Here is a 13,201-nt window from a genome sequence, read left to right on the forward strand (position 1 = left end):
ATGCTCTTCCTTTAGTGCTCATGAGCATGCGCAGCACACCTGATAGGAGGACAGGTCTCTCTCCCCACGAGATCCTGATGGGGAGGGCCATGAGACTTCCTACAGTTCCAACTACTGCTCTATTGAATATTACAGATGATCTGATCTTGGATTATTGTAAAGGACTGTCTGACGCCATCCATTCTGTGTCCCTTCAGGTGCATGCGGCTGAAGTTCCAGCAGCGAGGAACCTGTGTCATGACCTGAACCCAGGGGACTGGGTCTTAGTTAAAAAACACGTCCGGAAGAACTGCCTAGATGTTCGCTGGCGTGGGCCCTTTCAGGTAATCCTGATCACGAACACCGCGGTGAAGTGCGGGGGGCTGCCAAATTGGATCCATGCATCCCATACTCGAAGAGTTCCAGCACCTCTAGAAGGAACAGCTCCCATCCCAGACGAAAGCCCGGAAGTGGAAGAAGAGTCGCAAGAAGGGATTGAGGCAGCTGAGGAGGTGTCGGAAGAAGTTGGGAACGCATCGGATTCAGAAGAAGAGCGAAGGCAGGACGGCAGTGAGACAGAAGACGCAACTGAAGGAGAGAGCAGAAGTGAATACGACTCAGACTCAGATCCGTATCGGAGCGACCAAGAACCAAGTGGGAGGACAAGGATTAGGAGAATAAGGCTTGGAGCTGCCACTTGGCCAACTAGGAGAAGAAGGCTAAGTTTGAGGTCGGCCCAGGAAGAAACGCTTACTCCTATATCCGAAGACTCAGATCCAGAAGAAGATATCCAGGATCAAGCCGAGGAGGGTCTTAGAAGATCAAGGAGGGTGCGAGTGCCTAGTAGAAGATACTCTACTCCCGACTGGACCTACCTCGTTGCAGATGTCTGGGAGACACAGAACAGGGAGGATCAGGGAAGTGGAACTGATCAGAACTGACCCGATCATCACAGTGCAAATAAGGTTTCTACTACCAGGAGCGGAGACCGAAAGGTTGCTGACACTCAACATCGTTCATACTGCTCTCCTGAGTGGAATAAGAAAATTGATTTTAGAGACAGTTGAGTTTCCAGTTTGCTGTTCACGATATCCAATATTGGAGGGAACTCTTCTTCGTTTGGAAATGCTTGAGCGAATAGTAGAAATGCTAGGAGCGCTTATTGTTGTGGATTAATACCTTATTGTGAATGTCTTCAAAGGGGCGCAGAACTGGAAAGGTGAAGAAAGTGATCTTGATTAGAACGGACCCCTTTGTAATTGTGGATGTAGAACTGATAGTACCAGGAGTGGAAATTGAAAAAACGCTAACTCTCAATTTTGTCCGTCCACTTGTCTTGAGCGAAATAAGGAGAATAATCCTAGAAAAAGTTGACTTTCCATGTTGTGGTACGAACTGTCCAGAACCTGAGGGAATGATACTTCGGATGGACATTTATGAAGACGTAGTGTCACTCCTTGAGCCATACATAACTTTAGATGAAAACAAGACTTTTGAAAAGAAATTGTAAACTTGTTGCAAGATAACCTAGCGCCGAGTGGAAGAAGAAAAGTGATAGGGGTTTCATTTTAGTGGATGGAGAAGGGCTAGGGTTGTCTATTTTCTACTGGACTTTGAACTGTTTTGCGGAAACAAATTGTCAAGCTTCCAAGTGTTCAAAGAAAGACATTGCAAGAGAGAAAGACTTTGTTTGAAAAGAAGAGGAAGTGAATGCTGGAAGAAAGTCAAAAACTACACTGTTTGAGAACATGGAGGCTGGCAACCCGAACCGCAGGGCAAAATGTATAGCTGTTGTACTTTTAGGAGTAGTGGTTTCTCTTATAATTTTAGTGGTAACTGTTTCATTCCTAGCGGGACACGAAGGGGATGAAACCGCAGTTAAGGAGGATAAGGGAGTATCAACACCGAAAACTACCATTATTAAAGAGAAGGGAAACATAAATGAGAAAGACAAAGCATTGTTAGATGCAGAAATAAAAAGGCTTCACACCGACGAGTCACAGGGAAATTACAAGTCAAATGCTTATGCCTTCAGCTTAAGATTCTTCATCGAGTCTATGTCACTGGTCCGCGTCTGGTTACGATGGGCTTTTCTTCGGATGGGCTATGCAAGCGTGGATGTGGCTTGAGTGCGACTTTTTTGCATATCCTTTGGGAGTGCCCGGTTATAGCTGCTTATTGGACTGCTGTGCTTGAGGTGATGACTGCTGTTACGGAGGTGGCCCTGCGACCGGAGCCTCGCAGATGTCTGTTGAATGTATGGGAACCCACTGACTACTCTGTGGCCCAGACCAGATGGGCTACCCTTGGTTACATGATTGCGAAGCGGGATGTCGCGCAACTCTGGGGCGCTTCCAGGCCCCCTGAGGTCTCGAGGTGGGAGGACAATATGGACTGGTCCATGTTTCGTGAAAAGACGGTTTATGTGGCCAGGGGCAGACCCAGGGCGTGGACGAAGGTTTGGGGCCAGTGGAATGATTATCGTGGGGGTATTTGCACCCCTCCCCTTGAAAACACTGCTGAGATTGTCCTTTCTCCCTAGACTAGAGTTCCCGGAACCTTTCCGTAAGGTTTTTTATACTTCCGGTTCTCCCCGCGGCTCCCCTCCCCCCCCCTCCCCGACTTGATTGGAGCCTCCGGGCTCTGGGTGTGTTCTCCTGATCGTGGAACCGTCCCCTCCGCTCTTTGGGCTGACCTTAATTATCGTCCATTCGCCTTTAGTGTTTATGTTTTCTTTTTGTAAAAAATAAAAATGCGAATTGTTCTGTGATGTCTATAGAGTAACGCTTTGTACTTGAGCTGTACCTATCCACGGGTGTATATTTTCTTACATGCATTTTGCCTTGTTATTAGCGGCCAGCCCGTGAGGTTGTAGGCCCATTCTTGTACTTTTCTATGCTTACTCCAATAAAGGTTTTGGAAAAAAATAAATAAATAAATAAATAAATTTGGAAGGGATGCCCTAAACCCACCCCCTTCCAAATGCCAATTCAGAATTGGGTCTCAAACCCAAGTTGTGATTCGGTAACTTCGAGAAGATGGAAAGGCATGGGATCTAGAGAGATGGGAACAGGGGAGGACTCCCTATAATTCACCAATACCTAAACGTAGATCTCGGAGCTGGGATGGGAGAGATGCGGATGGAGGAGCTAAATTGAGTGTCTTGAAAGCTGAAATTAAGGCAAAAAGGCTTGATGTTACCAGTTTAAAATCAGATGTTGATGAGATAATAGATGGAACATTGCCTTTGGAAAGGATAGAATTGTATGAACAGGATGAGTTATTGTTCATGGCAAAGGATATTACTAGGAAAGCTAGAGCGTTTCATGAGAAACTGACTGATTTGGCAGATAGATATGCCGTGGATTTGTCTAGGACAAGGGCATTGCAGAGTAACCACAGATTACAGTACGCAGACCAGGATCTAGATGAGAAGAGAACTACTGGATTAAAAACACACATAAGAGAGCTGGTAACAGGGATAAGAGTGTGGAGGGAACTGGATAAATGGGAAGAAAGGTGGTCGAAAAAGGGCACAGTTAGGCGAAGTACAAATGTGATGACCCCTGAGGGAAGGATAATGCAGATGGAGGCATTCCCTTTGCGAGAAATATCAAACGGAAATTATGTACATGTGCCCTGGAGTAGAGGAGATTTAGCTGCATTTACCAACTCATTTCCGAAGTTGCGGGACAATCCAGTCGAATGGTATAAACAGGTAGAGAGGTTTGTCAAAATCTCGAAAGTATTGTGGATTGATTTGAACACGTTGTTTGACATCGTGGTCCCATCTGATCTGTGGACCCCTTGTAAGACTAGTGTCGAATGGCCAAATGCTGAACCATTGAGGGATGCTCGGACTAATGGACCGTCTGAGATTGTCATGCGAAAGTATGAAAGGGTAATAGCATGGCTGAAAGATAAGGTACCACCACAGGACATAGATTGGGTAAAAATAGACCGAACAAGGCAGGAACCCAAGGAGACAGTTCACGAGTTTTATGAAAGATTATTGAAAACATTCAAGCAATACAGTGGACTAGATGTAATGGATCCCAAAGATATAGGGCAGTTTGTGTCAAAGTTTGTCTTGGGGTTGAGACCTGATATTTGTTTGATGATACAGCAACATTTAATCTGTTGGCAGAACAAACCACTAGATGAGATTTTACGATATGCGAGGTACTGCAGTGACGAGATAGATTCTAAAGCCAAGAATCTAAAGGAGAAATTGATGGTGGTGCAAATGCAGTCCGGTGGGAAGGGTGGCCAGCAGAAGCAGGGGATGGGACGAAAACCAAATGGTCAGAGCAAAGATAATGAAGAAGGGCAGAGACCTAGGATAGACTTTGCCACTTTAAAGAAAACGACAAAGTGTCATCAGTGTCACCAGGTGGGGCATTGGCGACGCGAGTGTCCCTTTAACCCTGAAAATGGAGAGCTAGAAGTAGAAGAACAGGTCCAAGAAGACCCAGTGCAAAAGGTGACAGTCCCAAGTAGTAAGGTGGCCAAAGGGGGGACTTCGGCTCCACGGGCCCAATTCCCACAGCCACCGAAGATAGCAGCTGGAGGAAAGGTCTTTAAACAAATGCCTCTGTTTATCGAGGAAGAAAAATGTTATTACATTGACCCATTGACAGGACAACGGGTGAGCAGTGAAGAGGATTGTACCCTCGGGGCAGTCCTAGAAGTGGATCAAAGAGGGCCATTTGTTGAGGCAGAAGTGGCAGGGTGTCCCACTACGTTCTTAGTGGACACTGGGGCTACTCGTTCGACTCTGAGATCAGCGGTGGTTCCAGACTTGCCAATGTCAGGGGAAACAATTCAGGTGGTAGGAGTCGCAAATAAAAGAATGACCAGTCCGTTGACAGAACCAGTATCTGTAAAAATAGGAAATCATATGAACGAACATCAGTTTGTGGTTTGTGACTCGAGTCCGGTATGTCTGTTAGGAAGGGATTTGTTATGCAAATTGAATTGCACCATATACTGCACCCCACAAGGAGTGGAGGTACAGACTACCGACGATGATGCTACCTTTAAGGTGGCCAATTCAAAATTCTGTGTAGAACTATATCCTACTCTGACTGTAGAAGATCTTCCCCAAGATTTAAGAAATGCAGTGGCGTCAGAGGTGTGGGATTTCACAGGAGAAGATATAGGATTGATTAAAGGGGTAGAACCGGTAAAAATTCTGGTAAAACCAAATGTTGAGTTTCCAAGAACGCCTCAATACAAATTGTCCCAGGAAACGATTGCGGGAATAAAGCCTGTGATCGAGTCAATGATTCAACAGGGAATACTGAAAGAAATCGTGGGCAGTCCTTGTAACTCCCCGATTATGGGTTTGCAGAAACCTAGTGGGAAGTTTAGGATAGTTCAGGATTTACGAAAGATTAACAACATAGTCGTTTCATGTTGTCCCGTGGTACCGAATCCATCAGTGATATTGTTTCAAATACCATGTCAAGCAGAATGGTTCACAGTGATAGATCTTTGTCAGGCTTTCTTTTCTATCCCATTGGATGAAGAGAGCAGGTATCTTTTTGCTTTTAAAATGGAAGATCGCGTTTTAACATGGTGTCGAATCCCACAAGGATTCACAGATAGCCCATCCATCTTTAATCAGTTGTTGAAGAAGAATCTTGAGAATCTAGTACTGCCACAGAACTCGGTTCTGGTACAGTACATAGATGACCTACTTGTTGCGTCAGAAACAGAGGAAGCTTGTAAAGCAGATTCAATTGCCTTACTGAATCATTTAGCTGAAAATGGACATAAGGTATCTCCGAGCAAGTTGCAGTATTGTTTGACAGAAGTACAGTATCTAGGGCACAGGTTAGAAAAAGGAAAACGTAAGGTGTCCCCGGAGAGGATTGAGGCGATAATGAAAATGAATGCGCCTACAACACAGAGAGAAGTTAGAATGTTCCTAGGAATGGTGGGTTACTGCCGACAGTGGATAGTTAACTTTTCACTGAAAGCAAAGCCCTTACAGAAACTGACGCACAAGGAGGTGAGTGATCCGGTACCATGGGATGAAGAATGTCTGGTGGCGTTTTTACAGCTGAGAGACGATTTATGTCGTGCTCCGGCTCTGGGAATGCCAGATTACGAAAAGTCATTTTCACTCTATTGCTGTGAGAGAGAGGGATGTGCTTTGTCAGTCTTGGCACAGACCCACGGTAATGCCCGTAGACCAGTTGCATACTTTTCGGCTACATTAGATCCAGTAGCCGCAGCGTTGCCCGGATGTCTCAAATCCGTTGCTGCAACGGGTGTCAGCATTGAAAGGAGCGAGAGTATTGTGATGGGACATCCAGTAGTGGTGTATGTACCACATTCAGTTGAATTGTTAATGACCAGGACGAAGACGCAGCATCTGACCAATAGCAGGCTCACGCGTTACGAGCAAGTTATACTTGCCGCAGAAAACGTGACTCTCAGGAGATGCTCTGTCTTGAATCCTGCTACTTTGATGCCATTACCTACGGTAATAGAAGGCGAAGGATGTGAAGACCACGATTGCCTTGATGTGACTGAACTATGCACGAAACCCAGACCAGATATTGTAGATGAGCCATTGTCTGACCCCGATGAAATTTATTTTGTTGATGGCTCATGTTTAAGAGACGATACTGGTCGGTTGAGAGCAGCTTATGCTGTTTGTACCATTACTGGAGTTGTGGAAGCCGCTTGCCTGGAAGGAGTACATTCCGCACAGGTAGCAGAAATTATTGCCCTAACTCGTGCCTGCATAGCAGGAAATGGAAAGAGAGTCACCATCTACACGGACAGCCAATATGGTTTCGGTGTGGTTCATGATTTCGGGCAGTTGTGGTCTCAGAGGGGTTACATGACCTCCTCTGGTTCGCCCATTCGAAATGGAGAATTTGTGCGATTGCTGATAGAAGCATTACAAGGTCCTGTTGACATCGCGGTAGTGAAGTGTGTAGCTCATACTAAGAATACAGATTTTGTGTCACAAGGTAATAGATATGCTGATGAAGTCGCACGCTATTGTGCGGAACAAAGTTATTCTTTCTCAAAGGTGGAAATAGAAGGTGCAGAAGAAAAGACTGAATTAAGTATGATGTTAGAAACTGTAGACACTTGGGAGGATTTAAGAATAATGCAGGAGAACGCACCTGAAACAGAGAAAAAGGCATGGGAAATAGCAGGCTGTGTGCGAAGTGAAATGGATTTTTGGGTTTCAGCAGATGGGAGAGCTGTGTTACCTGAAGAATTAGCTAATCCCATGGCGAGAGAAATACATGGTCCGGTACATCTAGGAAGGGATGCTATGATGAGAGTGTTTAGGCAAACTTGGTATTGCCCGAAATTCAGAATAGCAGCAGAATCAGTATGTAAGCGATGTGTTACTTGCCAACAGCTGAACGTAGGCAAACGAACACCAGTCACACTGAGTCACATTGGGAGGTCGGGGGGGCCTTTCAATAGAATGCAACTAGATTTCATCGAAATGCCAAGAGTCAATCGCCTTCGGTATGTGTTGGTGATTGTATGCGTATTTTCCAGATGGGTTGAAGCGTACCCTACACGTAGGTGCGATACACTCACAGTGGCTAAATTGTTGCTCAGGGAGTTGATACCGCGCTTCGGGGTGCCTGCCTCTTTGGAATCTGACAGAGGAAAACATTTTAACAGCGAAATAGTGAAGATGTTGTGCTCCACACTGAATATCGATCAAAAGCTGCATTGTAGTTATCGACCAGAAGCTTCAGGAATTGTGGAACAAGTGAATGGCACTTTGAAGAATAGATTGGCTAAAGTAGTGGCATCCACATCCTTGAGTTGGCCAGATGCTCTTCCTTTAGTGCTCATGAGCATGCGCAGCACACCTGATAGGAGGACAGGTCTCTCTCCCCACGAGATCCTGATGGGGAGGGCCATGAGACTTCCTACAGTTCCAACTACTGCTCTATTGAATATTACAGATGATCTGATCTTGGATTATTGTAAAGGACTGTCTGACGCCATCCATTCTGTGTCCCTTCAGGTGCATGCGGCTGAAGTTCCAGCAGCGAGGAACCTGTGTCATGACCTGAACCCAGGGGACTGGGTCTTAGTTAAAAAACACGTCCGGAAGAACTGCCTAGATGTTCGCTGGCGTGGGCCCTTTCAGGTAATCCTGATCACGAACACCGCGGTGAAGTGCGGGGGGCTGCCAAATTGGATCCATGCATCCCATACTCGAAGAGTTCCAGCACCTCTAGAAGGAACAGCTCCCATCCCAGACGAAAGCCCGGAAGTGGAAGAAGAGTCGCAAGAAGGGATTGAGGCAGCTGAGGAGGTGTCGGAAGAAGTTGGGAACGCATCGGATTCAGAAGAAGAGCGAAGGCAGGACGGCAGTGAAACAGAAGACGCAACTGAAGGAGAGAGCAGAAGTGAATACGACTCAGACTCAGATCCGTATCGGAGCGACCAAGAACCAAGTGGGAGGACAAGGATTAGGAGAATAAGGCTTGGAGCTGCCACTTGGCCAACTAGGAGAAGAAGGCTAAGTTTGAGGTCGGCCCAGGAAGAAACGCTTACTCCTATATCCGAAGACTCAGATCCAGAAGAAGATATCCAGGATCAAGCCGAGGAGGGTCTTAGAAGATCAAGGAGGGTGCGAGTGCCTAGTAGAAGATACTCTACTCCCGACTGGACCTACCTCGTTGCAGATGTCTGGGAGACACAGAACAGGGAGGATCAGGGAAGTGGAACTGATCAGAACTGACCCGATCATCACAGTGCAAATAAGGTTTCTACTACCAGGAGCGGAGACCGAAAGGTTGCTGACACTCAACATCGTTCATCCTGCTCTCCTGAGTGGAATAAGAAAATTGATTTTAGAGACAGTTGAGTTTCCAGTTTGCTGTTCACGATATCCAATATTGGAGGGAACTCTTCTTCGTTTGGAAATGCTTGAGCGAATAGTAGAAATGCTAGGAGCGCTTATTGTTGTGGATTAATACCTTATTGTGAATGTCTTCAAAGGGGCGCAGAACTGGAAAGGTGAAGAAAGTGATCTTGATTAGAACGGACCCCTTTGTAATTGTGGATGTAGAACTGATAGTACCAGGAGTGGAAATTGAAAAAACGCTAACTCTCAATTTTGTCCGTCCACTTGTCTTGAGCGAAATAAGGAGAATAATCCTAGAAAAAGTTGACTTTCCATGTTGTGGTACGAACTGTCCAGAACCTGAGGGAATGATACTTCGGATGGACATTTATGAAGACGTAGTGTCACTCCTTGAGCCATACATAACTTTAGATGAAAACAAGACTTTTGAAAAGAAATTGTAAACTTGTTGCAAGATAACCTAGCGCCGAGTGGAAGAAGAAAAGTGATAGGGGTTTCATTTTAGTGGATGGAGAAGGGCTAGGGTTGTCTATTTTCTACTGGACTTTGAACTGTTTTGCGGAAACAAATTGTCAAGCTTCCAAGTGTTCAAAGAAAGACATTGCAAGAGAGAAAGACTTTGTTTGAAAAGAAGAGGAAGTGAATGCTGGAAGAAAGTCAAAAACTACACTGTTTGAGAACATGGAGGCTGGCAACCCGAACCGCAGGGCAAAATGTATAGCTGTTGTACTTTTAGGAGTAGTGGTTTCTCTTATAATTTTAGTGGTAACTGTTTCATTCCTAGCGGGACACGAAGGGGATGAAACCGCAGTTAAGGAGGATAAGGGAGTATCAACACCGAAAACTACCATTATTAAAGAGAAGGGAAACATAAATGAGAAAGACAAAGCATTGTTAGATGCAGAAATAAAAAGGCTTCACACCGACGAGTCACAGGGAAATTACAAGTCAAATGCTTATGCTAAATTGCTTTATGAATATGTTGATGCCATGGAAGTGAAGGATTGTTATGTTTGTATGCAATTACCAGCTTCAGTGGAGGAGGGTATCAGATACCATCATCTTCCGTTGACATATGGAATAACGTGCAGTTTATTGTTGAGCATGTTTTATGGACGAGAAGGATTCGAGTATTATTTCTCGAATTTCGACTCGACATTGCCAGAGGTTCCGAATTTCAAGCATTTGAACAAATGGGACTACTACAAAAGCGAAGACAGACTACACAAATGGTTTATTCCATGGAAAACGTTAGATACTTCACATGCTCGAAGGAACAATCTGACTTGTCAAATATCAGAAGTTGAGAAAAAGTTTATAGCACAGGTAGATACTAGATACAGGAGGCAGAAGATTTTGAAAGCATCAGGACAATGGGAAACAGATTGGACCAAGGAGGAGAGGGCACATCAAAGAAAAGGTAGTATTGGTCCAATTGCTTTGGATAAGGATAAACGGGGAAAACTGTGCATTCACAGGAGTTACTCATATTATGAAAACTTTTATGTAGGTCAAGTCCATTGTGAACATGCCTTTCAATTGGAGTATTACTCTAAGAACTTTATGAAAGGGATGCAAGCAATACCAAATGTATATTTTGTATGTGGAAGATATGCCTATGTGAAGTTACCAGATAATTGGTACGGATCATGCTATCTGGCTGTTGTCTTCCCTAAAATATATCATGTTGAGAATTTAGACACGCCTAAGAAAGAAATATCAACTAGATGGAAGAGAGGGCTGGGTGCAGCAGAAGTAGTTGGAGATGTACTAGGTGCTGCATTCCCTTTCTTAGGATTGATAATGAATGACATTAAGATCAGGAGGTTAGCTACAGTCGTAGATAGGCTATCTGCCAGTACTGCAAGATCCTTGATGCTGATAGAAGGGGAGATGCAATCGATTAGGGCGATGGTTCTTCAGAACCGACTTGCTTTAGATGTTCTGTTAGCAAAAGAGGGAGGAGTCTGTAAGGCCTTGAAGGTCCAGGAATGCTGTACTTACATTCCAGACAATTCAAAGCCTCTAGAGAAATATATACAAAACATCACTGCCATACACTACGAAATTGAGGACCTGGCAAAGGTAAATGTGTGGGAAAAAGTAGGCCATGGAATGGGTAAAGTTGGAAGTTGGTTTGCCAACTTAGGAAAGGGTATCGTTTGGTACATATTGAAACCCATCATCATAATAGTGATTTGTGTAATCACGTTGTGGGGATTGGTGCGATTGTATCAATGTTATAGAGCAAATAGGTTACAGAGAGCTATGAAGAAACAGGAAGAAGAGTTGACAGCGATGCAGGACACTCAATATAAGAGTCTGAAAGCATTAGAGAGTATGAAAAGAGGTGGAACTGCCCTGTCTTCACTTTAAAAGGTTCTACATTTTTAGTGTCTTGGTGATGATGACCCCTGAAGGTCATCAAAGGGGGGACTGAGAGAGCACAAGTTTGAAAAAAATGTATAAGTACGCCATATTTACAAGCACGTAGTTAGTTTAAACATGTTTTGCACACGAGTGTTTTATATCCAGGAGTGAAATATACAGAGTGGTTTATATTCAGTAGTGAAATGTATAGAATGTTAAGTAGAGTAACTATAATTATAACGGTGTGAGATTAAGGTAGAAATGTTGGAATATATGTGAAAACCTCATGTTCTCATGTTAAAAGAATCATGTCCGAATTAAATGTAACTTTGAAAATCCAGTATTATGTGTAGGCCTTAGGGCAATTCACAGCAAACCTGAACGTGCTGCTAAATTAATGTGAGATAAGGTTGACATGGTTCTTCCAAATTGTACTATTGAACTTAGGGTTAAAAGTATATGCTTTATAGATGTGTTATTTTAGAAACGTATGCTAGTTAAGAATGTTTGCTGTTTAAATCAAGTTAACATTTTAAGAGTGCAGGGACCTGCTGCATGTAAATCAAGTAGGCCAGAGGAGATAATGTCATGTCGTGTAAATCGTCATGTGCTCGTTAGAGAAGAGGTCGAGAGGTGTCCAGCACCGAGCTTTGAGAGTGTTTTATGACTAAAGATATGGTGGAGTCTGGAATTTGAGGCCCACTGCAGGACGAGCTGCATGCAGGTGCGAGGGTCCTAATCAGCTCGAATGAAAGGGACTTTGTTCAGTGGCGCCTTGCGCAGGCCTGTAGGAGTTTCCAGGAATTTCAGGGGGTATCAGCGCACTGAAGAAGAAGCCTGGGAACCAAGGTCAACTATAACGAGGGTCTTCAAGAGTACCATCATGGAGTTTACCGTGCAAAGATGTACCACGTGAGGGGCGTCCCAAGGGGCGTTCCTATCAGAAATGTGATTTGGTATTAGGGAAAGAGACCCGGGAGGAGAGCAGAGCAGATGATTTTGGGAGCCTAAGGAAGCGGATGGGTAGGCAGATAGGCTGATCAGGAGAGACCCTTTATCAGAGAAGAGACAAAGAGAAGTGCGTGATCTTCTTAGGAAGTCACCACGGCTGACACCTAGAGGGTTAAGATCTTGCTAAGTAGGGATGACACTTAGTATAGTGTAGGGACAGACTAACCTTAATTTTCTTTTCTGTAATGACTTTGAGGTTGCAACTTGTATCCATTTTGGCAACCCTGATGGTTTTCGAGCTTGTACTTATTATTCTGTTTTTCAGACTCAGACTATTCAAAAAGTTCATGTTTATAGTGATACCAATTTACCTGTTGAATCTCATTTTGAGAAGTTTGTATCTTCAGTTATCTTTGACTTTATATTAAATCTTTAAAACTTAATTTTGGTCAGTGGTCATTTAGAGTGGTGTAAGTTCTTAAATTGATTGACTTATTGCGAAGATTACCTTTTACTCCAAGACAGGTACCAACGATTCAGTCGACATAGTTTGGGATTTGGTAAGAAAATTAGTAACCAGTAATCCCGCGTTAGCACTAGCAACATGTGGGTGGAGGCACAGCCCCTCTTTGTAGTACTCCTGATAGCTCTTTTTTAGGTTGATCCCATTACATCTGGCAACAGCTGTGCTGTCAAGCCAGACCTACAAAATACATTCCTAACAATATGATGCTGTACATACTGTGCCCTGTTCTTCTGATTCTGGTCAATGTGATGAGGACCAAAAGAATTTCACTATACATACCCACTCCATTACAAACAACCTCAGTGTGTCCTTCAAGCATGTTAAAATTGTATTAACTGCCCTTATGACATGTCTCATGCAAGAGAACACAAAAGGATGGCAGGCTTCGTTTTCTAGATGTAGAAACTAGCACTGTCACTCAGACACAGTTAGCAGAGGATGTATTAGTTCTTTGGAAGCAAAACAGGGCCAGGTTCCCTGGAATTGTGATCTCTACATTCGATTTA

At 44.1% G+C, this 13,201-nt stretch overlaps 1 protein-coding gene across 1 annotated transcript in view; it reads left to right on the forward strand.

Moving 5' to 3' along the window:
* NT5E (5'-nucleotidase ecto) overlaps window positions 1-13,201 on the forward strand; it is a 649,764-nt gene that overhangs the window by 571,000 nt on the left and 65,563 nt on the right. The window lies entirely within an intron of this gene.

The sequence above is a fragment of the Lissotriton helveticus genome, chromosome 6 (assembly GCF_964261635.1).
Source record: "Lissotriton helveticus chromosome 6, aLisHel1.1, whole genome shotgun sequence".
Classification (NCBI taxonomy): domain Eukaryota; kingdom Metazoa; phylum Chordata; class Amphibia; order Caudata; family Salamandridae; genus Lissotriton; species Lissotriton helveticus.